This window comes from Felis catus, chromosome B1 (genome assembly GCF_018350175.1).
Source record: "Felis catus isolate Fca126 chromosome B1, F.catus_Fca126_mat1.0, whole genome shotgun sequence".
NCBI classification, from domain to species: Eukaryota; Metazoa; Chordata; class Mammalia; order Carnivora; family Felidae; genus Felis; species Felis catus.
The window spans coordinates 49,989,607-50,014,926 of record NC_058371.1 but is presented as its reverse complement, the minus strand read 5'-3'; the positions used below and the strand labels follow the sequence as shown (position 1 = coordinate 50,014,926).

The 25,320-nt window shown below is 40.5% G+C and overlaps 1 protein-coding gene across 4 annotated transcripts in view; it reads right to left on the bottom strand.

Annotated features, from left to right (window-relative positions):
• EXTL3 (exostosin like glycosyltransferase 3) overlaps positions 1-25,320 on the bottom strand; it is a 132,952-nt gene that overhangs the window by 58,965 nt on the left and 48,667 nt on the right. The window contains exon 2 of one of the 4 annotated variants that reach the window (XM_019828622.3): positions 22,843-22,951. The exons of 1 other annotated variant lie outside the window; for it this stretch is intronic. The gene's annotated coding sequence lies outside the window, so the exon portion shown is untranslated. Of the gene's footprint in view, positions 1-17,569; positions 17,703-18,081; positions 18,227-22,842; positions 22,952-25,320 lie in introns of those variants that run through there. 2 more of the 4 variants (XM_045055617.1, XM_003984808.5) reach the window with 2 other exon arrangements.

The following is a 25,320-nucleotide window of genomic DNA, read 5'->3' as shown; positions in this document are numbered from 1 at the left end:
CAGAGGCGTTATATTTATCTGGTCTGCTATTTTGTCAAAACCAGAGACCTCTTCCAGTCTTTTCTCTATGCATGAATAAATATGCATACAAAAACATATTAAACATGTATATTCTTTTTGTAATTTGATTTTTTCCCTGACATCAAGAACAGTCTAATGTCCCACATCATTAGACATTTTACTACATGATCATTAATAGCGGAAACCTCTATAACAAGGTTTGCTCTACCTATCCACCTTATTTAAACTATTCCACATACATTCAAATCATGACTCTTTTGAGCGCTCCCGTAATGTAAAGAATGAGTCAGCTCAAGTTGTGGCTCTTTCTCCAATCTTCTCCATCTCTCCTCCCCAACAGACACACTAACAGACACTTGCATTGGCATTCTTTCTCTTTTCCACTTACCCATTTATTCTTTGGAGACATTTTTTTTAATGTTTATTTATTTTGAGAGAAAGTGAGAAAAAGCCAGTGGGAGAGGGGTAGAGGACAGAGAGAAAGAGTGAGCAAGTGAGAGAGTGAGAGAGAGAACACCCGTAGCAGGCTCCACATTATCAGCACAAAGTGGGGCCATTTTAAAGACTGACTTCTTTCATAAATCTTTCTCCACCTACACTTGATTTCTCAAGTCTCTAAACACCCACTTTCAGAGGATTCAGAACTTAATCAACTGTTCATTAGATTTATTTAATTTATTTCTTGCCAGCTAGATTAAAACTCCTTCTAGAAAGAAACTACTTTTCTCACCACTTTTGAAATCCCCCCACAGAACACTACAAAGTTCTGGGTATCTAATCATTGCTCAATGAATAATGATACCAGTTGAAAGTCTTAATTTACATTTTCATTCTACATCAAGTTTAAGATTTAGAGACTAGGTAGTCTGGATTCAAGGAAAATAAAATATTGTAAAATAAAAAGAGAACTTCACAGCTAGGAGGAAGCTTGAAGCCCACCTGGACTTGCAGCCATACCATCTGTCTCAGGACTCCACAAAGCTTTGATAATTTAGGAATGTTATATAATTTCCTCCTTAAAGTGATGTTGAAAATCCCCAGGGCGCCTGGGTGACTTAGTCAGTTAAGCATCTGACTTTGGCTTAGGTCATGATCACATGATTCATGAGTTCGAGCTCCATGTCAAGCTCTGTGCTGATAGCTCAGAGCCTGGAGCCTGCTTCAGATTCTGTGTCTCCCTCTCTCTCTGCCCCTCCCATGCTCGTGCTCTGTCTCTCTCTTTCTCTCTCTCAAAAATAAACATTAAAAAAAAAAGAAAGAAAATCCCTACCTACTTCCAGGGTTCAATAACATATTATACACAAAAAATATTCATGGGGCTCAGCTAAAGCAGTGCTCAAAAGAAAATGTATTCATGGAGTGCCCACATTAGAAAAGAGGTAAAGTCTTACACATTTCAGAAAAGAGGTAAAGTCTTAAGTCAATAACCTAGGCTCCTACTTCAAAAACCTAGAAAAATGGGCTCCTGGGTGTCTCAGTCAGGTAAAGCATCTAACTCTTGGTTTCAGCCCAGGTCATGATCTCACAGTTTCTTGAGTTCGAGCCCCACATCGGGCTCCATGCTGACAGTGCAGAGCCTGCTTGGGGTTCTCTCTCCCTCTGTCTGGCCCTCGCCGACTTGTGCTGTCTCTGTCTCTCTCAAAATAAACAAACAAACTTAGGGAAAAAAAAGAACCTAGAAAAAGAACAAAATAAACACAAAGTAAACAGGAAGGAAAGAGCAGACCAATAAAAAAACAGAAAAACAAAAACAAAATATCAATTTAAAAACCAAGTTTGTCAAGAGTTTTGAAAAACCTGCAAGACTGACAAAAAAACAAAAGTTGCAAATTCCAATGTCAAGAATGAAACAGGATCACTACAATCCCTGCAGGCATCAAAAAGATAGTAAGGGAAGACTGAAATAACATATTATACACAAAAAATATTTGTGGGACTCAGCTAACGCAGTGCATCTACACATGTAAATTTGACAGCTTAGATGAAATAACATTTGAAATAATTAATTCTATAAATAAGTCAACTTTGTAATTTTAACCCCTCCCCACAGAGAAATCTCCAGCCCATGATATAATCTCTACCACAGGGAATACTTCTCAGTTTATTTCATAAAGCTAGCATTACCCTGATACCAAAACCAGACAAAAACCACCAAAAAAGAAAGCTACAAATATCTCTCATGAATACAAGGATGAAAAAACTTAACATTAGTGAACAGAATTCAGTAATATATACAAAAGACTTATGTTGCATTTAAGTATGGAAGTATTATTTTCATATAATCTTATCCAGAAGCATGAAAATCCATCCATTTATTCACATCTTCTTTTATTTCTCCCATCAAAATGTTTTGTCATTTTTCTCACACACACCTCTTATCTCGTACTAAGTTAATTTGTATTTTATACTTTTTTAGTCATCTGCTCTCTTGGTTCTCCATGCCAACAGCTCTTTCTCTGACTCCTTTCACCACTTTTAAAGACAATGGTTCTTCACCAGTTCGTCCTTTGTCCTCTTTTAGTATTCACTTACGAGAGCTCACCAATTAGCTTCAATTAGCCCCCTCAACCAGATGACTCTAAATTTCCCTAACCTTGACCTCCTCCTGATATCTCCCTTTCCATGGTCAGCAACACAGACATCCACACCTTAATGTTCCAATGGTAATAAGGGTACATCTATGATTATAAGGAAGTTACAGTAGTTAAGTTTCTTCTTGTAGCAAAGAGAAAGAAAAAATTCTAAATACTTGTACACGGTGATTTACCATTCAGATCATGGCTGGCTGATGCCCTAACTTTCTAATCTTCCTCTAATCAAAACATTTTGCTGATTAAAATACAAAGCAGAATTCTTCATCCACTATCCACTTGCTTGAGGGCTTGAAACAAGTTCCATTCCTGTTAAGTAGAAATATGAAAAACTCAATTCAAAAGTCCAAGAGGTTTACAGTTCCAATTCAGAATTTTGCATGCACTTGTATTCCCCCCTCATCTTCCTCATATCAATGCTCTCTGTTATCACCTTTTCTTTGCAGCAGTCTTCTCTTGTAACATTCCTTTTCACAACTGGCAAACTCTTATTATCAGCAGGAATGTTACCTGTGATCAGGAGTTGGCTTTCAAGGGTCTGATGATACAACAACCATCCTACTGAATGGACTTTTCTTCTTTTAAAACTAAAATACTCTGGGGGCTCCTGAGTGGCTTGGTCAGTTAAGCATCCGACTCTTGATTTAGGCTCAGGTCATGATCTCACGGTTTGTGGATTTGAGCCCCTCATCAGGCTCTGCACTGACAAGGCAGGGCCTGCTTGGAATTTCTCTCTTTCTTTCTCCTTCTCTCTCCAACCCTCCCCAGCTCGTGCACTCTCTCTCTCTCTCTCAAAATAAATAAAAATTTTTAAAAAATAAAATATTTGGGGGTTGCCTGGATGGCTAAGTCGTTTAAACACCCAACTCTTGGATTTCCACTCAGGTCATGGTCTCACAGTTGGGAGATCAAGCCCTGTAACAGGCTCCGTGCTGACCATGGAGCCTGCTTAAGAGTCCCTCTCCCTCTTCCCCACCTCCACTTGTGTGTTCACATGCCCTCTCTCAAAAAAAATTTTTTTAGGGGCGTCTGGGTGGCGCAGTCGGTTAAGCGTCCGACTTCAGCCAGGTCACGATCTCGCGGTCCGTGAGTTCGAGCCCCGCGTCAGGCTCTGGGCTGATGGCTCGGAGCCTGGAGCCTGTTTCCGATTCTGTGTCTCCCTCTCTCTCTGCCCCTCCCCCGTTCATGCTCTGTCTCTCTCTGTCCCAAAAATAAATAAACGTTGAAAAAAAATTTTTTTTTAAACCACTAAAATACTTTGATATTTAAACTCTTTATCATGGATGTGGGATGTCTGTTTATTCAGGTCTTCTCTTATGCCTTTTAATAAACTTATATAATTTTCTTCATATCAAAAACAAAAATAACCTAAAGTAAAACACACAGAGGAAGAGAAAAAAATTAGAAGGGAGGAAAGAAGGGAATGGCTGGTTCCATTTGGGCTGCCATCATGTATCACATCTGAAAGGTATGAAGAGTGAATGGGGCAAGAAACAGGAAGAAGCTCAACACTATAAGACATTCCCAAATGAAACTTTCAACTGACTTTAATATTGTCAGTAATTATAATAGCTAACAGTTATTGAATGTTTACTGTTCCTGGTTAAACTGATTATACTTCTAAACATACTTAGTTAATCTACAAAACAATCCTATGAAACAGGTACTACTCTAATTCTCACATGAGGAAACCAAAGAACAGAGGTTAGGTAATTTGCCTAAGACCATCCATACTAAATAAAGCTTAGCTTCAAATCAAACTCTTAGAGTTGCTTTGATTTGAGGGTTCATTTTAGAGTTGCTCACACTATTAATCCCTTAACCATTAATGGTGAATTGCCTGTGACATTAACTCAAGGAACATAGTGCACATGCATACCATGCATAAATTATTTTAAAATTATCCATATTACTATTGCTCCACTGTAACCATGGATAATAATTATAATTAAAACACAGTAATACTACTTCAGAACCAAAAGCTAACACTCTATTCATATTTGAAGTATTTATCTGCTAAACAAAGTAGGACAATAATATGCTCAGCAAAATACCTTTGCTGGTGTAACCTATGACTTACCTGTGTATCTGTGGATGCAGTGCTACCTTTTTTTTTTTTTTAAGTCAAAATTGGCCCATCAAGGAGGCAGCATCTCATTTCAACCCAGGTGCAGGTTCTACAGAACTGTTTGTACATTGCTGCTGTTATTGCCACTAGCCCTTCAAATTAGGTAAACACAGTTCTGTACAGGAAATCATTTCAGTAAGGTTGTTGAAAGCAATATTTCAGAGGTTTTGTTTTGTTTTTAAATACCAGCAACCCAAAAGAACATCATTTCCTGATTTCCTACTAAACATAGGCATGACTAACAGCCTGTTATGGCAAGGTAGTGCCTCGTTCAAAAATCAGGAAGTATTTTAAAAAGTACTAAAACAATTCCCCGATACTAGTACTACTGTTAAGATTCTGACTACTCTTGTCTGTTGTTCAAAACAACATAAGGCACTTTCCAGAGAAGCTAACTGTAAATAAAGCATAATTGGTAAGAACTGCACATAGGCACTTCACAAGATAAAGGAGATAGAGGCCATGGGTGTTTTTTTGCCCCACTATGATTTTTTTTAAGCTTTTATTTAAATTCCAGTTAGTTAACATTCAGTGTAATACTAGTTTCAGGTGTACAACATACTGATTCAACACTTCCATGCAACACCCAGCACCCATCACAGGTGCCTTCTTTAATCCCCATCACCTATTTAACCCCTCCCCCCCCCCCCCCCCCCCCCCCCCCCGTCCCTTCTGGTAAACATCAGTTTGTTCTCTACAGTTAAGAGTCTGTTTCTCAGTGTGCCTTTTTTTCGCCTTTGTTTGCTTTTCTTAAATTCCAATATGAGTGAAATCGTATACAAAGTATTTGTCTTTCTCTGACTTATTTCACTTAACATAATACTCTCTAGCTCCATCCATGTTGCTGCAAATGGCAAGGTTTCGTTCTTCTGATGGCTGAGTAATATTCCACTGTATACATATATATCACCTCTTCTTTATCCATTAATCAGTCGATAGACACTTGGGGCTATTTCTACAATTTGGCTATTGTAGACAATGCTATTTATAAAACACTGGGGAGCATGCAGCCTTTTGAATTGTATTTTCGTATTCTTTGGGTAAATACTTAGTGCAACTGCTAAATTGTAGGGTGATTCTATTTTTCTGAGGAACCGCCACACTGTTTTCCTCAGGGGCTGCACCAGTTTGCATTCCCACCAACAGTGCACGTGGGTTCCCCTTGCTCCTCGCCAACATCAGCTGTTTCCTGTATTGTTAATTTTAACCATTCTGACAGGTGTGAGATGATATCTCATTGTAGTTTTGATCTGCTTTTCCTGATGATGAGTGATGTTGAGTATCTTTTCATGTGTTAGCTATCTGTATGTCTTCTTTGGAAAAAATGTCTATTCATGTCTTCTGCCCATTTCTTAACTGGATTGTTTTTTGAGTGTTGAGTTTGATAAGTTCTTTATAGATTTTGGATACCAACCCTTTATCGGATGTCATTTGCAAATATCTTCATTCTGAAGGTTGCCTTTAATTTTATTGCTGTGGTTTCTTTTGCTGTGCAGAAGCTTTTTATTTTGATGTAGTCCCAATAGTTCATTTTTGCTTTTATTTCCCTTGCCTCAGGAGACATATCTAGGAAAATGCCACTATAGCCAACAAAGGCTGCTGCCTGTGTTCTTCTCTAGGATTTTTACTGTTTCAGATCTCACATTTAAGCCATTAACCCATTTTGAATTTGTTTTTGTGTTTGGTATAAGGAAGTGGTCCAGTTTCACTTTTTGCATGTAGCTAACCAAATGTGTTTGGTGTTTTCCCAACACCATTTATTGAAGAGACTGTCTTTTTCCCACAGATATTCTTTCCTGCTTTGTCGATTAGTTGACCATATAGTTGTGGGTTCATTTCTGGGTTTTCTATTCTGTTTCACTGATCTCTGTGTCTATTTTTGTGCCAATACCATACTGTTTTGATCACTACAGATTTGTAATATAACTTGAGGTCTGGAACTATGATGTCTCCAGCTTTGCTTTTTCAAAGTTACTTTGGCTATGTGGTGTCTTTTCTGGTTCCATACAAATTTTAGGTTTGTTCTAGCTGTGAAAAATGCTGTTGGTATTCTCATAGGGATTGCATTAAATGTGTAGATTGCTTTGGGTAGTATGCACATTTTAACATTTGTTCTTCCAATCCACGAGCATGGAATGTCTTTCCATTTCTTTGTGTCATCTTGAATTTCTTTCATCAGGGTTTTATAGTTTTTCAGAGTACAGGTCTTTTACCTCTTTGGTTAGGTTTATTCCTAGGTATCTTATTGTCTTTGGTGCAACTGTTTTGTTTTCTTAGTTTCTCTTTCTGCTGCTTCGTTATTGGTATATAGAAATGCAACAGATTTCTGTACATTGATTTTGTAGCCTGCAACTTTACTGAATTCATGTATCAGTTCTAGCAGTTTTTTGAGCCATGTGTTTTTCACAATACAACAACCACAGTAGCTTATTTATTGGATAAACTCAACCTGGGTATAAAACAATGGAAATAGAAAGTTGTCACCAATTAAAAGCCAAAGTAAGAAAAATTAACATACTGAGTTGAGACTCAAGATTACAATACAATCACAAACTTAACCACAGTGAAGCCACCTTTATTATAGGGCTGTTAGAGAACAACAAGTATTCTTTGGGCTCAAGAGCAGATTTCTTTTTTTAAATTTTTTTTTCAATGTTTTTATTTATTTTTGGGACAGAGAGAGACAGAGCATGAACGGGGGAGGGGCAGAGAGAGAGGGAGACACAGAATCGGAAACAGGCTCCAGGCTCCGAGCCATCAGCCCAGAGCCTGACGCGGGGCTTGAACTCCCGGACCGCGAGATCGTGACCTGGCTGAAGTCGGACGCTTAACCGACTGCGCCACCCAGGCGCCCCTCAAGAGCAGATTTCTAAGGCCAAAGATGTTCCACAAATATCACTGGCAAACAAATCAAGGTATTAACAAGTAAACAAAAATTATTGATTAACCCAGGTCACCTGTTTAGTCAGCAATAAACCTGAAACCAGAACTCTCAACTCTTAACATAAGTCTTCAATTTGAAAATTATGCCATTTCCTATACGTTTCCCTTCCCACCAGTTTCATAATGTCCCACAAACCAAAAGCATATTGCCTTACCAGTCAGTTTTTAACTAAGGTTACAAATCAGATTCACAACTCACTCAAGAATTTTTTCAAATGATAAACTGCGGCCCTGCCTACATTAACTGAATCAGAACTCCAAAGTGTGGGCCAAGGATCCTGTGGTTTGACAAAACTCCCAGGTGATTTTAACACAGGACACACAACTCTAACTCAAAACCACTGGACTAACAAAGAATTAATGACAACTCCCATTCAGATTGATGACATCTGAATCAATGTAATTAGACACAACTAAGGAAGGCCAACAACAATACACCTTATTCAAGTAAGAATTCTACAGACTACACCTTTGGAAGACATGGAAGGTAGAGGAGGCTTTTCACTTGTTGTAACTATATTTATTTATATTTACAATGTACTCTAGATAACACACTTTACACATATTATCTCATTCCATCCTCATGTTCACCATCTGTGGGTAGGTATTATTTCTTCTTTACTGATAAAGGAGTATGAATCACTGATGTTAGGTAGCTTGTTCAAGGCCATACAGCAAATAAGTGGAGGAGCCCAGATACAAATCCAGGCCGATCTGTTCTATACCATGCTACTCACATGTCTACTATTTGCTTACTTAACACTCATTTTTGTCATCATTCATTTTTACAAAAAGCATGTATTAGTTTTATAAAGAAAAATATTACCTTGCTGCCATCACTTTAAAGTACACCACGCTAGATTTTTCAAAAAATAATGTGACAATTCACTTTTCTGGAAAAACTAAATTCAAATTCCTGTATGACAAACCAAATCTAAAAATAAGTCCCAGATGGATTCAAGAGGTAATTGTAATAAATGAAACCATAAAAAGAACAAAAGGAATACACGTAATATCATCTCAAGGTGAGTACAGCCACTACTACAGGAATTCAAAGAAGAACATTATCTGTAAAAGTTCAACAGATTTGACTACATAAGTCTCAAAAGATTCTATATATTTACTTTTTTAAAAGTTGAGATTCAATGAAAAGACTGGGGAAAATATTTGCAATATGACATTAATAGAAGTAAAGGCAATACAACTTGAGTGGTCAAGGGAAATAAACAGGAAATTACATGCATACCTCATTTTATTTTGCTTCATTTAATTGCACTTCACAATACTGTGTTCTTTATAAGTTCAAAGCCTGTGGCAACCTGAGTCAAGCAAGTTTATCTGCCATTTTTCCAACAGTTGCTTACTTCGTGTCTCTATGTCATATTTTGGTAATTCTCACAATATTTCAATCTTTTTCATCATTATTTTATTTGTTAGGGTGATCTGTAATCAGTGATCTTTGATGTTACTATTGTAATTACTTCGGGGCCCCACCAACCGTGCCCATCTAAAATAGCAAACTTAATAGATAACTGTTGTGTGTGTGTGTTCTGACTGCTCCACCGATGCTATTCCCCTGTATCTCTCCCTCTCCTCAGGTGTCCCTATTCCCTGACACACAACAATATGGAAATGAGGCCAATTAGTAACCAGACAATGGCCTGTAAGTGTTCAAGTTATAGGAAGAGTCACATGTCTCTCACTTTAAATCAAAAGCTGGGAATGATTAAGCTTAGTAAGGAAGGCATGTTGAAAGCCACAAGGCCAAAACCTAGGGCTCTCATGCCAAACAGCCAAGTTGTGAATGCAAAGGAAAAATTCTTGAAGGAAATTAAAAATGTTCACACAAACGGTTAAGAAAGCAAAATAGCCTTGTTGCTAATATGAAGCAAGTGGTGTGGACAAAAGATCAAACCAGCATAACATTCTGTTAAACCAAAGCCTAATCCAGGGCAAGGCCCTAAAGATTTTCAATTCTGTGAAGGCTGAGAGATAAGGAAGCTGCAGAAGAAAAGCCTGAAACTAGCAGAGGTTGGTTCAAGAGGTTTGAGGAAATAAGCCATCTCTGTAACATCAAAGTGCAAGGTAAAGCAGCAAGTGCTGCTGTAGAAGCTGCAGCAAGTTATCCAGATGATCTAAGATAATTAACGAAGGTGGCTAAGCTAAACTAATTTTTAATATAGATGAAACAGCTTTCTATCGAAAGAAGATGCCATCAAGGACTACCATAGCTAGAGAGGAGAAGACAATGCCTGGCTTCAAAGCTTTTTAAAGGACAGACTCTCCTGTTAGGGGCTAATGCAGCTAAGTTGAAGCCAATGCTCATTTATCACTGTGAAAATTCTAGGGTCCTTAATTATGATAAATTTACTCTGCCCGTGCTCTATAAATGGAACAAACCCTGGATGACAGCACATCTGTTTACAAATCTGTTTACTGAATATTCTAAGCCCGTGTTGAGACCTACTGCTCAGAAAAAAAAAGATTTCTTTCAAAATATTATTGCTCACTTACAGCGCACCTGGTCACTCATGACCAACAGTTTGATAGAGATGAACAATAAGATTTATGTTGTTTTCATGCCTGCTAACACAACATCCATTCAGTAGCTCATAGATCAAGGAAGCACTTCAACTTCCAAGTCATATTATTTAAAAAATACATGTTGTGGGGCACCTGTGACAGTCAGTTAAGTGTCTGACTCTTGATCTCGGCTCAGGTCATGATCTCACGGTTTGTGGGTTCGAGCCTCGCATCAGGCTCTGCACTGATGGCACAGAGCCTGCTTGGGATTCTGTCTCCCCTTCTCCCTGCCTTTCCCCCACTTGTGTGTGCTAAGTAAGAAAACTAAAAAAAATAAAAGAAAAAAGAAATATATGTTGTAAGGCTTACAGCTCCCACAGACAGGGATTCTTCTGATGGATCTAGGCAAAGTAAACTAAAAACCTTCTGAAAAGGAATCACCATTCCAGATACCATTAAGAATATTTGTGATTCATGGGAAGAGGTCAAAATATCAACATGAACAGAATTTTGGAGAAATCTGATTGTAACTTTCATGGATGACTTTGAGGGGTTCAGGACTTCAGCAGAGGAAGTAACTGCACATGTGGTGGAAACAGCAAGAGAACAAGAACAAGGAGTGGAACCTGAAAGAGGCTGGGCTCTGGCCCCACGATTCAGGTTCACAGGGTCTGGCTTAAGCCCTGGAATCTACAGATTTAAAAGGTGATTCTTGGGGCGCCTGAGTGGCTCAGTCAGTTGAGCATCTGACTCTTGATTTCAGCTCAGGTCATGATCCCAGGGTCTGTGGGATCGAGTCCCATGTCAGGCTCTGTGCCAGGTGTGGAGCCGGCTTGAGATTCTCTATCCCTCCCTCTCTGTCTCTCAAAAAAAAAAAAAAGAAGTGGAGCCTAACAACTGAAGTTACGACTGACTTGCTGCAATCTCATGATAACGAACAGATGAGCAATTGCTTCTTACAGATGAGCAAAGAAAGTGGTTTCTTGAGATGGAATCTACTCCCAGTGAAGATGCTGGGAAAGCTGTAGAAATGACAACAAAGGGGTTAGAACAACAACGCAGTGGCAGGGTTTGAGGGAACTGACTCCAGTTTCGAAAGAAGTTCTACTGTGTATAAAATGCTATCAAACAGCTTCATATGCTACAGAGAAATTGTTCGTGAGTCAATTGATGGGGCAGACTTCACTGTTGTCTTCTTCAAAGAAACAGCCACAGCCACCCCAACCTCCAACACCACCACCCAGATCGATCAGCAGCCATTAGCATTGAGGCAACACCCTCCACCAGAAGAAAGATCATGACTTGCCAAAAGCTCAGATGACAGCATATTTTGGCAATATTTTTTAATTAAGGTATGTACATTTTTTAGACATAATGTTACTGTGCACTTAATAGACTACACTGCAGCATAAACATAACTTTTATATGCACAGAGGAAAAAAAAATCATTTGGCATGCTTTATTGTGTTACTTACTTTACTGCAGTGGTCTGCCATGTGTCTGAGGTATGCCAGTATATAAGAAGGGCCCAAATGATAAACAGTTTTAGATGATTGATTACCCTGACAATCATAGAAACTGACATATAATCAAGATACAGGGACATTTTCCACATGTGTATCAGCAAAGAATTGTAAAATTTTAATATACGGTGCTAGCCTGGATTAAGGGTAACATCCCCACACTCTGCCGCTGGAAGTGAAAATTGGCACACCTCTGGAGCACAATTCAGCAGTAAGTAATAAGAGCCCTGAAACTGTGCCTACACTCTGACCCTACAATTCCACTTCCAGAAATTATTATTAGGTAAGATTCAGGGATGAGAAAAAAGATTTAACCTCAAGAATGTTCACACTAAAACACTACAAAGTATACCACTAATAAGGTACTGTGCGGCTCTGCACCACATGGGCAGCTACGCCGTGTGGCAGGTACTCTTGCTTGAGTTAGTAGGAAGGTTAATGGAAAAGTAATTTGCCATTTGTAACAAAAGTCTTTAAAATGTCCAGCAATTTCACTTTCTAGGAATGTATTCCATGTGAACGAAGATTTGTTTTATAAGGATGTAATAACCACAGCATTCTTTTTAATAGCAAAAATAAAAATAAAAATTTTAATTAAATTTCCAAACTTAGAAGCATGGTTAAGTATAAAGTATGATAAAATCCATGTCACTAAAATGACTATCAAGCTGTCAATAATCTTTTCAATCATTTTAAATAAAATTGGAAAATATTCAGTGGAAAAATAGAGATTCCACTATACAGGAGGGAGGGAGGTGGAAAAACACATTTTTAAAAATAAGGTCTTCAGATGGGTTTTGCTAAAGTTTCTTCCTGGAACAGTCAACTTGATGTACAAGTACCTAGAGTGCAAACTAATTTCTCTAAGGTTTCCGTGACTCAGGAAAACATGATTTTTATTTTACGCTATGAATGGCACAGAAAACTGAAGTAAAAGTGTACTAAGTCACACATAAATCAGCTTTATGACTCAGGCATCTGACTGCAACCTTCATGGGTGAATTCAACCTGAGACTCCAGTTTTAACATCCCTCTCTCATTACCATCTGATTCATCAGGTCCTCTAACTTCACAATTTCTTGTCCTTCTGGACTCATATGCTCCTTATCCTTTTTAAACTCCTAAATTAAAGGACTGAAGTAGATGACCTCAAAGATCCTTTTAGATTCTTGGATCCCCACTGACTTACAACCACCTTGCACACTGAAAGCACATACATATATATTTTATTGTGGGGGTAGAATAGTACCAACACGTCAACTTAGGACAGCTAGGCTCTTCCCAAGACCTTTTGTTTCACCTCCAAGATTTTCAACACAATGCTTTCTTTGAGGCCCCCCTTAATTTTCCATTTGTAACAGGGTCCTCATCAACTATTTCCTAAGCCACAGTGCTTTTATATTTTACAGCTCTACTTCAACAATAAACAAGTCATGCTGGGAAGAGTAAGTCAAGGTTGGAAAAAAATTCAGGATACAAAAAGATTTTATCAATCTGGACTATCAAAGCAGATAAAATTTAATAGAGATAAAGGGAAGTTCAGCACTTAGATGCCGAAACTACATGGAAATGATCTGATTTAACTGCAGCATGCACACTCACATACACACACAAAAAACCCTTAGGGCAAAAACCCTTAAACTTTGTTTTTCTGCTGTTCTCTTTCTTTTTTTTTTTTTTTTAACCTAGTGTTGAAATAGGAAGGAGTAAAGGTTACTCTCCACCCTGTAAGGCGACAGTGAATGTTGAATACCATAAGCTGTGCTGAGTACACTTTAAGAGGGACAGTAAGAAAGTAAGTGAAAGGCAGAGGACTAAGAAGCTGATGAGGAGATCTGAAACTGTCAAATAAGAAACATTTGAAGGAAATGGGAATATTTATTTAGACTGTGGAATAGAAAACCTTAAGAAAAGGACAGCAATCTCAAGGACTACAAAAGCCCTCAAAGTGAAGTAAACTAGTGAAGCCAGCAGGTAGACACTTTAGCAAAATGGAGAGTATATTTAGCATCTAAGGGAGATTACTACCACCAGAAATTGTGAGCTCTGTATCACTGAATCCTCTAAGTTTTTTTCTCAAGAAATGCCAGATAGAAATTTTTATGTGAAATATCCCCATTTCTAAAAGTCAGCTCCCAATTTTAAGTTTTTGCATAAACTGGGCAGCCAAATGATATGTGTGCAGGCCTTATTTGACCCCTGCACACCAGTTTGCAACTCGTGTCCTGGGGAAACATGATGACTACCTTCCAACATCTGAAGAACTGTCACAGAGAAAGGCATAGATTTGTTTCATACAGCCCTGAAAGGTGACAATTACAGAGGCCAACCGCAGCTCAATTAGGAAAAAGAAAACTCATCTACAAATTCAAATGAGCTGCCCAGGGAGGTTCATGTCATTGTAAATATTCAAATGGAAACAGCTCTGTAAGTATTACTGGCCAGTTCAAGAATTCTGCACTTACTACCACTAAACTTGGTCAAATAACTAAACCTCCCCACATCTCACTTTTCTTTCCGACCTTCCTTCCCCCTCAAAAGAAGGAATATTGTTAACATTTAGTCTCCTATCTCTCAAAGTTACTGTAAAGATCAAAACCCATGTGACAAAAAAAAAAAAGAGTACTATATGATGCCAAAGAACTACAGTCATTTAAGACATTACAACCTACCATCATAAGGTATTTATGTATTTCTTTTATTATACAAGCTAGGCGTATATTCCCAACCTAATTCATTTTTTATTCCTCCCACAGATCAAACATTTGCTGCAAAAAATGTTTCAAAGGAAGGTGGAAAACAAGGTTAAACTGACAAAAATATAAGAAGATAGGATAACAGAGCAAACCGTCACCAAAGCAAACATCCAGGATGTTAATCATTAATATCACTGACCAGTCTAAAAGGTATTGTGCACAAGCAGAGGAATATACAAAAGGTAATGACATGTGTGTGTGAGGGGCTGATTCACTAAGGCAGGCACTGGTAAACTACAGCCAGCTGCCTGTTCTGTAAATAAAGTTACAGTGGAACACAGCCTTGCTCATTCAATTATGGATTGTATGTATATACTACTGTATTTATTTATTGTAATATGTATTACGTATATGCTGCTTTCACCCTACAGCAGCATAGCTGAAATGCTGCAAAGCCTAAAATAGTTATTATTTGGCCCTTTACAGAAAAAGTTTACCTACTTTTCTGTAAAGGTACTCTCAGGTTACAAACCACACAGGTGGCTGAATACTGAGACATAGTTCATCTTCCTATGGTTCCATCCCTGGAATGTTACTAGGTCATTCTGGTGCAAAATCCTACACTAAACATTATGGCCTAGGTGTAGGGGAGGCAAATATGCTGCTAAATGGAGACTCCATATTCCTCTTACATACTCAAGATGACAAAATTTTTAATCCTGCCTCTCTTCCACCTAGTAACATCAGCAAAAAGAGGTGAAAAATTCCCAGTGTACAGGAGGTGGGACTGGTTCAGGCAGGAAAAAATGGTGCTTCTAGGTGAATCTACCTCTGTCCCTCTTAAGTTCTCAGACTCCCATGTGTCTGAGCCCCACTATTTTCATGGAACATACAAATACATGAAAAATCTTTTCTTTCCTCTTATCCTATCATACGTCTTCAAAAGAGTTAACCAAAAACTATGAGGGAATAAAAATAAAATGGAAATAAATATGCTAAAATAAGTTTTCTGATATAAACCTAATATCCAGCAGAAATAAGTACACAGTGTTAGGACTTTATGAAAGATTCATATTCCTTGCCTCACTCTTAAGTTACTACATGCAAAGACACTCAAATCTCTACCAACAGTAGATCTAGAGGGATCTTCATTTTTCTAATACCTGACTCTATTTCTACTTCAGCAATATTTCCAATACTCCTCCCGGGACTACTTACCAATCTCACCTCAGGTAGGGACCACACACACACCCACCCCTGCCACCACCTCACTCCACACCACCCGTCAATGACTTTCCACACAACAGCGAGCCTAGTGTCGTGAGGGAAAGGGCACGTCCTTATCTTACCACCACATTCTTCTGATAGCATTCAACCATCCTTTGAACCTTCCACAGTGTCATACAAATCCACTTCTCAGGCCCAACCCCTGACCCATTTCTAACTTGTCTTTTTACTCATAGGTTACAACTCTGAGGCCTCATCATTAAGAGATTCCAACTACCCACCGAACATTTAATGCCAGTTTTTTCCCTAGAAAATGGAGAGAAATATGAAGAAATGAAGACACATTCTTTTCAATATTTGGTTAGTAGCTACGCCCACTCAGAGCACTGACCATTCTCTTCGGGTATTGAATAAAAATTTCGAGTATTCCGAAGATTCACAATTCTAATTCTCTTCTAGAAAGTATTTAAGCTAGCATCCCACATACTTATGAGTACTTAGGACTCCTCAGGCTCCCCCAGAAGATCAGGAAATTCCCACAGGATAAGGTATTTTTAACTCACCAAATAAGAGTTAAGAAGACAAATAAGAAGACAGCCTTTCTTTCATCAGGAAATATTGAAAAGCCTCCTTGCTACATAAGTTGTGGAGAATGCTTAGATTCACTCAAGACTATCAAGACCCCACAGGTTACTATCCCAGGCATTCTGGATATATCGTATAACTGGACAGAGTGCAAGACTAACCACTAAGCAAAACAGGGAAAAATTCATAGTCTCCATGACCACAACACACAAAGATCTTTTTAAAACAAAAGAAAATATGGAGAGCCCAGCCTTAAAAAGTGAAGCTACCTAAATTAGAGGAAAAATTGGACAAAGTGAGGGGAAGAACTGCCAAAGACACCTCTTAAGTAAATCACATATGGGGCAGGGGGAGGACATACGTTGTTCTGCAATGCCTCCTCCCCCTCCTCCTCCATGGGAGTTGAACCAAGAGGATTTGATGAAGCCCTTGGAATTTTTTAAAAGGAAAGAAAAGAAGTTCACATCTACCAAATTCAAGTCTTTTGAGAACTACAGATACCTAAAAAGGAACTGAACCACTGGCTCAATGTGGAGAAGAGATAAACATTCTATCTGGCAGCCCTGCCTGATCTTCAAAAGGTTCGCGATTCGTACTGTCCCCTGCAGCGCACGGGTCGGGTCACTAGGCTAAGATTTCAGTAGTGCAGACAGGCACCCTGCAGCCCTTTTGCCCAAGCAGCGCTAGGCCCATCGCTACACAGCTGGGCCTGGGCACAAGAGCCCCAAATGCAGAGAACAGCGGCACCTGAACCCTCGGATAGGAAGTGGCTATTCTGACTGAGGGCTTATGATCAAAGGAGGTGAACCCCGTGAAAAGAGCCAAAGGAGAAACAGCTGCGGGCGACTGTGTCTGAACGCACCCAAAGCAGATGTGGGAGTGTGTGCACCGGGAACATGGGAGGGAGGCAGACATGGGCTGCCCCTTCGTCGACAGAAGATGCTCTTACACAAGCAGCTGGACAAACACAGGGGGCAGGAGGATGGAGGGCTTAGGGAACAGAAGACGCTGCACAGCTGAAACCGAGCTTCCAGAAGAAGAGGTGGAGGTGGGAGCGCAGCCCCAAACTGAGGCTACAAGGGGCGCCGGGGAGAGGGAGGGGCGTGTTTAGAACGCCCGGAACCCGGCTAACCCCTCCTTGCTGGTGGCTAAGGCCCTGGAGGTCCTCTCCCCAGTTCCTCGAGACGTCTGGGAAGGCCTACTCCGAAGCTACACGCCCCCGCCGCGCAGGGCAGCAGTCTCCCCAGGGCTCCCGCGGCCCCAGCACTGCCGGACCCGGTCCCTCCCGCCTGCCCGGTGCCCAGCGCTCAGGGCCAGCCCCAGGATCCCTACCACGAGCCGCTTCCTGGTCGTCGCTTCCCTGCTCGGGGCCCCAGCCGCCGCCGTCGCTAGGAGTCCGACCGGCTTCCAGCTCAGGGACGAGCCTCCGCCGCCTGTGCGAAACTCGGGTGCCCAAGAGCCGCTCTCGCCGCCTGCCGCCCGCCTTCCAGGCCGCGCCGGATCCTCCGCTCCCCCTGCCGGTGGGCAGCCATTTCCGACAAGCGTCTGCGGAACTTGCCGAAGTGCGCCGGGCCGGAAATGGCCGAACCCGGGCTCTCACGAGCCGAGGGGCGGGGAGCGGGGGCGACTTTCCGGGCAGCGCCCGAAGGGCCGCCGAGGCCTCGGGCTCAGCCGCCGGGTTCGCCAGGGTCCAGGAACTGTGGCGGCGGCGACAGAGCCGGGGATTGTGGGAAAGCGAGTGCGAGGGCGGCCAGCCGGGCGAGCGGGAAGAAAAGACGCGGCAGGTCCCCTGAGCCCTCAAACCAGCGCCCTACAAATGCTCCTCGTCCTTTAGAAAAACCTACCTATGGAGTGCGGAGAGAATGCCCCCGACAGTTCTGGAACAGGTTGCGACTACGACAGCCTCAGCTGCTTCGAGCGGGCCCAGTGAAATTCAATCCAAAAATAAACCCAGACCCGTAGAAAAGGCCTTCCTAAATGAGCTGACCGGCTCCAACAATGGACTGGAGTTTTGAAACACTTTTAATATTTAACAACAAAGAAAAGGCCAGGCGGCATGGATGCTTGGGGGGGGGGGGGGGGGGGGACAAAAACAAAAAGCCCGGGGCTTTGCAAAAACAATAGCTTAATCCAGTCGTGTGGCAAGATCAACCAAAACTAGGAGGGAAAAGAAATACCGTTTGAAACACTTAAGAGCCAATCCCTGTGAATCTGAAAATGCACATATTCTACAATCCTAAGAGACACTCCAACACCTGCAAAGTCAGGACAAGACTTTTAGGGTAACTGGAACAATGGGGGTGGGCGAAGGAACTCTACCAATCTTAAAAGACACACCTGATCATTATTGTTAACTCAAGAGTGAGTTTAAACCATCTAAAATCTATAAATGCAGTAAAATCTGAGATTAAATTTGCTTCAACATTTTTTTTTTTTTAAGCATGTTTTTAATCCCCAAAAGGCAGGGCTTCTATTCCAGGGTTTCCTAAGCAGGAAACCAAAAACACACCAGAACCTGGAGAAGCTGAGGAGGGCCAGGGGCCGGCTCCCATCCCTGTGTGTGGGTGGTCTGGTAGTTCAGAGGAACTGCACCCCCTGAGACAGGTCCACAGCTGCCATATAACCCATCCAAACACCCTTTCTGCTGGAGCCCAGGCCCACGCTCTAGCTAGGAGGCTGAGAAACCATTGAAGATTGATTAGTTTCCCACAGGGGACAGTTTGAGCTCAGGATTCCATCTGCAAAACAAAACTTTTAAAAAAACCTAGCAAACTGTTTTCCAGAACGTATTCTTCATCTCTCCACACCCATCAGCCCCTCCTCTTTCTGATCCTCCTTTTTCTTCTTTCTTGACACCTCCTTACTCACCCCTATTTCCCTTTCTTCTCATACCTGTTTTCCTTACCTTTATTACTTTATTGTAATAATTTCACTATGAACAAATATCCAGAGCCTCACCACCATTACGTATGTACAAAAAAAACTTTCTTTTACAAATGTGTTCAGGAAAGTCATAGAGGGGGAATCAAATTTTTAAAAATGAGAAGCATTCCAGGAAGTGAAAATGAGGAAAACTGTTGCCCAAATATCCTGAAAAATCTGAAGTTGGCTTTTTTCTTTTCTCTTTCTGTTTTTTTAAACAGTTCATCTTCCTGGCTCTCCTCCAGAGGTGTGTGGCAGCAGGCAGAAGTCTGGCAGTGTGGGAGGAGACACACACAGGCCCAGAAGCTATGGCCCAGAAGCTACGGTAAGAATTACCAGGTATTGGTTCATCTCCACGCTGACAAGAGAGGACCTGCAAATAGCTGCTACCTGAGGACTCAGCCTAAATAACTTCTTACACTTTTGAGTGAATTAACACATTGTTTCACCACCTGGTCGATCTATTTGATTCTTAGGATAGGCAGGCTTTAAGACGAAAAAGGGATACCCAACCAAAATATGATGTATCCTTGACTTTACTGGAGCCCCGAATGCTGACCATCCTCTTCCTTTGGCTCTTTTGAGCCTGTCCTCTCTCGTATCTCCTTCTCTCAAACAGTTCTAGCTCAGTCTCTTCCTCTGGTTCCTGTTCCTTCTCCTGACTCCTAAGAGGTGTTCCCTGAAAAGATATGACGGGCTACTTTCTTCTTCCTCGCCACACTCTGTTGCCAATTTCAGTCAGCTCCCTTGCATCAACTGCACCTCTAAGCAGATCCCTCCCTACGGCGCTCCAGTCCCTGTCTTCCAGCTGCACTCCAGACACCATCACATCATCGTCATCCTCTTAATACATGTTTTATAAATACTTAATTGCCAAGCAATAAGCTAAACCCTTTACAGGCATTGTCTCATTTTAATCCTTACAGGGAGATATCAGTGTATAGATGAAGAACTGAGACCATTAAGAGGCTAAATAAAGTGCCCAAGATCACAGAGTGAGGTGTGAAGTACAAATGGAACTCCAAGTCCTCTGAACTCCAAAGCCAGTATTCTTCACCAGAACAATCAGATTGTCTCACCAGGACTTTATTATTTTTTTAATGTCTATTTATTTATTTATTTATTTATTTATTTATTTATTTTGAGAGAGAGAGAGAGAGAGAGAGTACGCATGAGCGGGGGGGGGGGGGCAGAGAGAGAATCCCAAGTAGGATTTTATTTATTGTGTGTGTGTGTGTGTGTGTGTGTGTGTGTGTGTGTGAGAGAGAGAGAGAGAGAGAGAGAGAGAGAGAGAGAGAGAGAATCCCAAGCAGGCTCCATGCTGTCACAAACTGTGAGATCATGAATCAATTCTAGAGCCAGAATGAAGAATCAGACACTTAACTGATTGAGCCACCCAGTCACACCTCACCAGGACTTTAAACTTAGTATATCCTACACTGAACTCATCTTTACTGCTACCCCCTTTGGTCTCCTCAAATGTCCTTTTGATAATATTGATAATGGTGTTACCATTATCTTTCCTAAGTCAGAAACTCAAAACCTGGCACTATCTTGACTTCTCTCTTTACCCTCACACTAAATCAATTTCTAAGACTCAAAGCCTTCACCTACATTTATTGTTTCTACTTTGTATTTTGGAACTTAATCAAAATAGTTTTGCATTGTTCTTTAACAATCATATATGCAGATCTTTATCTGCTTCAGGAGCCTATGGGTCTTCTCTCTAGAGCACAGTCATAGGGACTCTGCAGTACCCAGTCTCTCTCTTTCTGTTCCAAATTTTAAATTTCCAGAAAAGAGACATGATTGTCCTGGCTTGTCTCCTGTGTCAACCCCTCGATCAATCAGCTTTGGCTAAGCAGCAGGTCAGCCTTGTCTAAATACAGCAATTAGAGCCTCTCATATAAATAGGGCTTGTTCCGAGAAAAGGAAACAGCATACACCATTGTTCATTTGTTCATTCATTCCATCAACAAACACTTGAGCACCCTCTCAAAATATATTCCGGGTTTTTTCATATATTCAAAATGTTTACAACCTAACCCTACCCTCATACCATGAAATACACAACATAAAAAGATAAGAAATCACCAGATAAAATGCATAACAATATTCACCCATAAGAGACTACCAATTCAATTGCGTGTGATGGAAAATAATTCAGCACACCCTGTATGAGCCTGTGGTGGTGAAAGTACTCAGCAGTGGGGCACTCGGGTGGCTCAGTTGGTTGAGCATCCGACTTTGACTCAGGTCACAATCTCATGGTTTACGAGTTCAAGCCCCGCGTCGGGCTCTGTGCTGACAGCTCAGAGCCTGGAGCCTGCTTCGGGTTCTGTGTCTCCCTCTCTCTCTACCCCTCCCCCGCTCATGCGCGCATGCATGTGCTCTCTCTCTCTCTCTCTCTCTCTCTCAAAAATAAACAAACATTAAAAAAAAGTAATCAGTAGTAATGTGTGCATATTCTACCAAACAAGCTCACAACAGCACCGTGAGTTATAGACAGAAACAGAAAACTACCTAAAGTCCATCAGTGATAGACTAGATCAACAAAGTATAGTGTATTCACCCAAATGACTACTTTACAGCAATGAAATGCTCTACAAATACATACAACAATACTCATGAATCTCACAAACAATGCTAAGCAAAAGAAGCCAGACACAAAAAGGTACATAGGATATGATTCCATTTATAAAAAGTATAAAACCAGGCAAAACTAATATACCTGTCAAGAGCAATGACAAGAGCAGGAGTGCCTGGGTGGCTCAGTCGATTAAGTGTCAGACGACTCTCAATTTCGGCTCAAGTCATGATCTCACAGTTCATGAGATCGAGCTCTGTGTTGGGCTCTGTACTGACAGCGCAGAGCCTAATTGGGATTCTCTCTCTCCCTCTCTCTCTCAAAATAAATACATAAACTTAAAAAAAAAAAAAGTAGCAGTGACCAGAGGAGAACAAAAGGAGCTACATGGGTACTGGTTATGCGCGATTTTGTGAGCTGCATGCTGCTTACATCAGTTTGTGAAAATTCATCAAGTTGTACACTTATGTTAGTATGCTTCGCTATATGTGTATTATCCCTTAATAAAAAGATTTTTCAAATAAGTAATTCATGGAGGCACCTGGGTGGCTCAGTTGGTTAAGCATCTGACTCTTAATTTCAGCTCAGGTCATGATCTCACAGTTGTGAGTTTAAACCTCATGTCGGGCTCTGCGCTGACAGCATGGAGTTTGCTTGGGATTCTCTCTCTCCTCTCTCTCTGCCCTCCCCCACCTCAAAATAAATGAATAAACTTGAAAAAAGTAATTCATGGGCAAAACGAGCCTTTAAGCACCCTTGAACATTGTCACTATAAATATCCTAGAGTTGCCAATTACTGCCATACCTGCACCATTACACCACCTTCTTAGAGACCGTAAGCCACTATCAGCCTTTGCATATCGCCACCATTCTTATCACAGGGCCTCATCCCCTTCAGCCCCAGCTGACTGGACTTTCTTCTCATCTGGAAACTTGGGAGCAGGACACGTGAAGCTGAGTCAGGTGATAAGAGTGCTTTATCTAATAAACTGTATGGAACTGGGAAAAAAATAATTCTTGGACATACACACAGCAATAAGCCAAGAACGCCGGTCTGCAGAAAACAGAGCCAACACACAGAAGGAAGCAAACAAACCTGTGAGAAATGGAGGGGAAAGCCTCAGAGGCTGCTCACTCTCCAGCTCAAGTCGCATATATCCCAGCTGTCACTGGGTATCCATGAGATTGCTCATGTCGCCTTACTACTGAAAAAAAGAAAGAAAAGAAGACCTTACTTATTTAAGCTAGGGTGAATATGTTTCTGTGTGTGGAATGTATAGTCTCATTTAGTCCTTTTAACAACCCTATATGGTTCAGTTCCATTATGAGTCCCACTTCACAGTTGAGAAAACTGAAGCCCAGAGAGGTTATATGTAACTTGTGTAAATCACACACCTGGTAAGTGGTGGTGCCAGGATTTGGACCCAAGGAGTCTGACTCCAGAGCCTGAAATCTGAAAACTATCCTACACTGCAGTGCAACAGAAATGCAGAAAACGGCAATGTGATTTCTATGTTGCATTAATGGATTTAACTAAGGCATCTGATTCCGTTAAATGAGTTCAAATGTAGAAATGGTACAAAAGATTAAAAGACTGGCTGCCTAAGAAGTTGGTAAGCATTTATTTCTTTCACAAGGGAATTATACTTTGAGTTGTAGATGTTAGAGAAATATAAAACGCATGCAGTGTGACAGATTATACTAATGAGACTGTGTTATTATGCCAGGAAATTTATCTTATAGATTTCAGCAAAATGCTCTCTTAGAAGATCCCTGCTGGTTACCTGTTTCTCCCAAAATGTTAATATCCAGGAGAAGGGGGGTTTAGTCTCATGGAAGGAGAAATTGATAAAAGTTAACTTCAAGTCTTAAGGAGAGAGGCACCGGTGGTCACTTTCCATGAAGGTAGCTGCCAGACCCACAATCCACTCAGCAAGGCTGCTAGATCAATCACAGGCAAGCCACTGGTGACCCCCAGCAACCTTCAAAAGGTATGATTCAGGAATTATCAGTGAGTTTAAGTCAGGTAAGAACTTGTTCTATCAGTAATGCTTTGATTTTAAAGGAAAGTGCTGACAACCACTATTCAAGATCTTTTCTATATATAAATGATTGAGCAATTTTTGTGGCTTATAATTAGAACAATGCATGACAATTTCCAGATTGGAGTTCCAAGGTTACTCTTTCCCTTTGGTCCATCAGTGCCAAAAAGACAAAAGGTCATCTTCTGAGGCTCCATGGATAGCACTCACTAGCCTGCTAAGTGGCTCACTCTGAAAGTCCTGGCTTTGATGTTATCTTTTAAAAGTGGCTGTTTTTTTATCTGGCAAAAGGTGCAACAGTTCGGATGTTTTGTAAAATACTTTGTAGTAAGAACACTGAGTTAATATCAGATCCAAAACAAAACACACATTATTGTCAGAAGACGGTTTGTTAACTCCTTGCCTCATGTCATAGTACTCACTATCTTGCATGTGGCTGTGAAAAATAAATTTTGTACTAGTTTCACATTCATTAGGAAGCTTAGCATGGCTCAAACCTGTCACTTACATAAGACTTATAATCTGTAATGACCAATTAACATTCTAAAAATTAGCTGTCGTCCCTAAAATATAACCTATCTGTCTCTAAAGTCCCTTCTTCCTTCAAACACTGTTTCCCCTGTGAGTTTTTATTCCCTCCCCACCATGTCGGCACAGCTTGCAGAGGCAGTCAGGTTTGACCACCGGTAGATATCAAATGCCATCAAAAGCTTGCTCCTGGAAGTTCCAAGTAATGATACAAATGTCCCCCCAAGGCAAAAATACAGGCACCTAACATTTACCCTAAATTATGCCAGTGAGGAGTAAAACTGTGCTCAGTTTTACAACAACATGCCACAACATGGCATGTCTGAGTGTTTGCGGAATTTAGCATAATGAGAGTTGTAACCAGGAAGAAGAAGAAGAAGGAGGAGAAGAAGAAAAATCAGGCAGAGCATTGATAAAGTTCCAATGTCACACTGTATGCAGCTCTATCACTTCAGGATTGTCCTTACACCAAAAAAGCTACCCATACATTCAAAAAACCAACTACTCACTACTTAAAAATGCCTCACATAAACAAGGCACTCCAATTGAAAATGGGCAGAATGTCATAGAAGTACTTACAGAACATCAATTAACTTCTTAGTTAACCCATTTAGCTATAAAATCAAAATTGAAAGCAAAATTTCTGAAAGTAATAATACTAAAAACTTTTTAAAACTTTAAAAATATATATAAGTTGGTAATAACATGGAGTTCATGTGTATTTAAAAAACAAACAGTAGTTTCTACCAACCATTATCAAGAGAAAAATGTGTAGGTTTTAAACCAACTCATGAATGTTTACAGTAAGATTTTATTGAAGAGAAGGTTTTTCACTATTTTCCTAAATATTGCTTGAGATTAGTTCTCAACCTAAATGATAAGAGCATGAATCTAGTGGGACCCAGTCAATGCCAGAACAAACTAATCACTGATCCCTTCCTCAATCCATGCCTTCAGCCTTGCAAATACTATGCCACAGGTCAAAAATGAAACCAAATGAAAAT